The sequence below is a fragment of the Zonotrichia albicollis genome, unplaced genomic scaffold (assembly GCF_047830755.1).
Source record: "Zonotrichia albicollis isolate bZonAlb1 unplaced genomic scaffold, bZonAlb1.hap1 Scaffold_448, whole genome shotgun sequence".
NCBI lineage: Eukaryota > Metazoa > Chordata > Aves > Passeriformes > Passerellidae > Zonotrichia > Zonotrichia albicollis.
This window is the reverse complement of record NW_027428458.1, coordinates 1-5000: the sequence shown is the minus strand read 5'-3', so window position 1 is coordinate 5000 and position 5000 is coordinate 1.

The following is a 5000-nucleotide window of genomic DNA, read 5'->3' as shown; positions in this document are numbered from 1 at the left end:
GGTAGACCTGGTGTCCCGGGCGCCAGGGTAGACCTGGTGTCCGAGGGCCCTGGGTAGACCTGGTGTCCGAGGGCCCTGGGTAGACCTGGTGTCCCAGGGCCCGGGGTAGACCTGGTGTCCCGGGGCCCGGGGTAGACCTGGTGTCCCAGGGCCCGGGGTAGACCTGGTGTCCCGTTCCCCGGGGTAGACCTGGTGTCCTGGGACCATGGGTAGACCTGGTGTCCCGTTCCCCGGGGTAGACCTGGTGTCCCGGGCCCCGGGGTAGACCTGGTGTCCCGTTCCCCGGGGTAGACCTGGTGTCAGAGGGCCCCGGGGTAGACCTGTTGTCCCAGGGCCCGGGGTAGACCTGGTGTCCCGGGCGCCAGGGTAGACCTGGTGTCCGAGGGCCCTGGGTAGACCTGGTGTCCGAGGGCCCTGGGTAGACCTGGGGTCCCAGGGCCCGGGGTAGACCTGGTGTCCCGGGCCCCGGGGTAGACCTGGTGTCCCAGGGCCCGGGGTAGACCTGGTGTCCCGTTCCCCGGGGTAGACCTGGTGTCCTGGGACCATGGGTAGACCTGGTGTCCCGTTCCCCGGGGTAGACCTGGTGTCCCGTTCCCCGGGGTAGACCTGGTGTCCCGGGCCCCGGGGTAGACCTGGTGTCCCGTTCCCCGGGGTAGACCTGGTGTCAGAGGGCCCCGGGGTAGACCTGTTGTCCCAGGGCCCGGGGTAGACCTGGTGTCCCGTTCCCCGGGGTAGACCTGGTGTCCGAGGGCCCTGGGTAGACCTGGTGTCCCGTTCCCCGGGGTAGACCTGGTGTCCCGGGCCCCGGGGTAGACCTGGTGTCCCGTTCCCCGGGGTAGACCTGGTGTCAGAGGGCCCCGGGGTAGACCTGTTGTCCCAGGGCCCGGGGTAGACCTGGTGTCCCGGGCGCCAGGGTAGACCTGGTGTCCGAGGGCCCTGGGTAGACCTGGTGTCCGAGGGCCCTGGGTAGACCTGGTGTCCCAGGGCCCGGGGTAGACCTGGTGTCCCGGGGCCCGGGGTAGACCTGGTGTCCCAGGGCCCGGGGTAGACCTGGTGTCCCGTTCCCCGGGGTAGACCTGGTGTCCTGGGACCATGGGTAGACCTGGTGTCCCGTTCCCCGGGGTAGACCTGGTGTCCCGGGCCCCGGGGTAGACCTGGTGTCCCGTTCCCCGGGGTAGACCTGGTGTCAGAGGGCCCCGGGGTAGACCTGTTGTCCCAGGGCCCGGGGTAGACCTGGTGTCCCGGGCGCCAGGGTAGACCTGGTGTCCGAGGGCCCTGGGTAGACCTGGTGTCCGAGGGCCCTGGGTAGACCTGGTGTCCCAGGGCCCGGGGTAGACCTGGTGTCCCGGGGCCCGGGGTAGACCTGGTGTCCCAGGGCCCGGGGTAGACCTGGTGTCCCGTTCCACGGGGTAGACCTGGTGTCCTGGGACCATGGGTAGACCTGGTGTCCCGTTCCCCGGGGTAGACCTGGTGTCCCGTTCCCCGGGGTAGACCTGGTGTCCCGGGCCCCGGGGTAGACCTGGTGTCCCGTTCCCCGGGGTAGACCTGGTGTCAGAGGGCCCCGGGGTAGACCTGTTGTCCCAGGGCCCGGGGTAGACCTGGTGTCCCGTTCCCCGGGGTAGACCTGGTGTCCGAGGGCCCTGGGTAGACCTGGTGTCCCGTTCCCCGGGGTAGACCTGGTGTCCCGGGCCCCGGGGTAGACCTGGTGTCCCGTTCCCCGGGGTAGACCTGGTGTCAGAGGGCCCCGGGGTAGACCTGTTGTCCCAGGGCCCGGGGTAGACCTGGTGTCCCGGGCGCCAGGGTAGACCTGGTGTCCGAGGGCCCTGGGTAGACCTGGTGTCCGAGGGCCCTGGGTAGACCTGGGGTCCCAGGGCCCGGGGTAGACCTGGTGTCCCGGGCCCCGGGGTAGACCTGGTGTCCCAGGGCCCGGGGTAGACCTGGTGTCCCGTTCCCCGGGGTAGACCTGGTGTCCTGGGACCATGGGTAGACCTGGTGTCCCGTTCCCCGGGGTAGACCTGGTGTCCCGTTCCCCGGGGTAGACCTGGTGTCCCGGGCCCCGGGGTAGACCTGGTGTCCCGTTCCCCGGGGTAGACCTGGTGTCAGAGGGCCCCGGGGTAGACCTGTTGTCCCAGGGCCCGGGGTAGACCTGGTGTCCCGTTCCCCGGGGTAGACCTGGTGTCCGAGGGCCCTGGGTAGACCTGGTGTCCCGTTCCCCGGGGTAGACCTGGTGTCCCGGGCCCCGGGGTAGACCTGGTGTCCCGTTCCCCGGGGTAGACCTGGTGTCAGAGGGCCCCGGGGTAGACCTGTTGTCCCAGGGCCCGGGGTAGACCTGGTGTCCCGGGCGCCAGGGTAGACCTGGTGTCCGAGGGCCCTGGGTAGACCTGGTGTCCGAGGGCCCTGGGTAGACCTGGGGTCCCAGGGCCCGGGGTAGACCTGGTGTCCCGGGGCCCGGGGTAGACCTGGTGTCCCAGGGCCCGGGGTAGACCTGGTGTCCCGTTCCCCGGGGTAGACCTGGTGTCCTGGGACCATGGGTAGACCTGGTGTCCCGTTCCCCGGGGTAGACCTGGTGTCCCGGGCCCCGGGGTAGACCTGGTGTCCCGTTCCCCGGGGTAGACCTGGTGTCAGAGGGCCCCGGGGTAGACCTGGTGTCCCGGGCCCCGGGGTAGACCTGGTGTCCCGTTCCCCGGGGTAGACCTGGTGTCAGAGGGCCCCGGGGTAGACCTGGTGTCAGAGGGCCCCGGGGTAGACCTGTTGTCCCAGGGCCCGGGGTAGACCTGGTGTCCCGTTCCCCGGGGTAGACCTGGTGTCCGAGGGCCCTGGGTAGACCTGGTGTCCCGTTCCCCGGGGTAGACCTGGTGTCCCGTTCCCCGGGGTAGACCTGGTGTCAGAGGGCCCCGGGGTAGACCTGTTGTCCCAGGGCCCGGGGTAGACCTGGTGTCCCGGGCGCCAGGGTAGACCTGGTGTCCGAGGGCCCTGGGTAGACCTGGTGTCCGAGGGCCCTGGGTAGACCTGGTGTCCCAGGGCCCGGGGTAGACCTGGTGTCCCGGGGCCCGGGGTAGACCTGGTGTCCCAGGGCCCGGGGTAGACCTGGTGTCCCGTTCCACGGGGTAGACCTGGTGTCCTGGGACCATGGGTAGACCTGGTGTCCCGTTCCCCGGGGTAGACCTGGTGTCCCGTTCCCCGGGGTAGACCTGGTGTCCCGGGCCCCGGGGTAGACCTGGTGTCCCGTTCCCCGGGGTAGACCTGGTGTCAGAGGGCCCCGGGGTAGACCTGTTGTCCCAGGGCCCGGGGTAGACCTGGTGTCCCGTTCCCCGGGGTAGACCTGGTGTCCGAGGGCCCTGGGTAGACCTGGTGTCCCGTTCCCCGGGGTAGACCTGGTGTCCCGGGCCCCGGGGTAGACCTGGTGTCCCGTTCCCCGGGGTAGACCTGGTGTCAGAGGGCCCCGGGGTAGACCTGTTGTCCCAGGGCCCGGGGTAGACCTGGTGTCCCGTTCCCCGGGGTAGACCTGGTGTCCGAGGGCCCTGGGTAGACCTGGTGTCCCGGGGCCCGGGGTAGACCTGGTGTCCCGTTCCCCGGGGTAGACCTGGTGTCCGAGGGCCCTGGGTAGACCTGGTGTCGCGGGCCCCGGGGTAGACCTGTTGTCCTAGAGCACTGGGTAGACCAGGTGTCGCGGGCCCCGGGGTAGACCTGGTGTCCCAGGGCCCGGGGTAGACCTGGTGTCCCGTTCCCCGGGGTAGACCTGGTGTCCTGGGACCATGGGTAGACCTGGTGTCGCGGGCCCCGGGGTAGACCTGGTGTCCCAGGACCATGGGTAGACCTGGTGTCCCAGGGCCCGGGGTAGACCTGGTGTCCCGTTCCCCGGGGTAGACCTGGTGTCCTGGGACCATGGGTAGACCTGGTGTCCCGGGCCCCGGGGTAGGCCCTGGGACACCAGGTCTACCCCGGGGAACGGGACAGCAGGTCTACCCCGAGTCCCGGGACAACTGGTCTACCCGGCGCTCGAGGACACCGGGTCTACCCCGGCGCCCGGGACACCAGGTCTACCCCGGAGCCCGGGACACCAGGTCTACCCCGGTCCCTGGGACACCAGGTCTACCCGGCGCTCGAGGACACCAGGTCTACCCCGCAGCCCGGGACACCAGGTCTACCCCGGCCCCCGGGACACCAGGTCTACCCCCGAGCCCGGGACACCAGGTCTACCCCGGCCCCTGGGACACCAGGTCTACCCCGGCCCCCGGGACACCAGGTCTACCCCGGCCCCTGGGACACCAGGTCTACCCCGGCGCCTGGGACACCAGGTCTACCCCGGAGCCCGGGACACCAGGTCTACCCCGGTCCCCGGGACACCAGGTCTACCCAGCGCTCTAGGACAACAGGTCTACCCCGGCGCCCGGGACACCAGGTCTACCCAGGGCTCTAGGACAACAGGTCTACCCCGGCGCCCGGGATACCAGGTCTACCCAGGGCTCTAGGACAACAGGTCTACCCCGCTTCTGGCCCCTGGGACACCAGGTCTACCCCGTCTTGTGCCGAAGACACCAGGTCTACCCCGGAGCCCGGGACACCAGGTCTACCCCGGCGCCCGGGACACCAGGTCTACCCCGGAGCCCGGGACACCAGGTCTACCCCGGCCCCTGGGACACCAGGTCTACCCCGGAGCCCGGGACACCAGGTCTACCCCGGAGCCCGGGACACCAGGTCTACCCGGGGCTCTAGGACAACAGGTCTACCCCGCTTCTGGCCGGAGACACCAGGTCTACCCCGTCTTGTGCCGCAGACACCAGGTCTACCCCGTCTCGGGCCGGGGACACCAGGTCTACCCCGTCTCGGTCCGGGGACACCAGGTCTGCTGGCTCTCGGGCCGGGGACACCAGGTCTTCTCCGGATCTGGCGGGACACCAGGTCTACCCCGGTCCCTGGGACACCAGGTCAACCCCGGCGCCCGGGACACCAGGTCTACCCCGGCGCCCGGGACACCAGGTCTACCCCGGCGCCCGGGA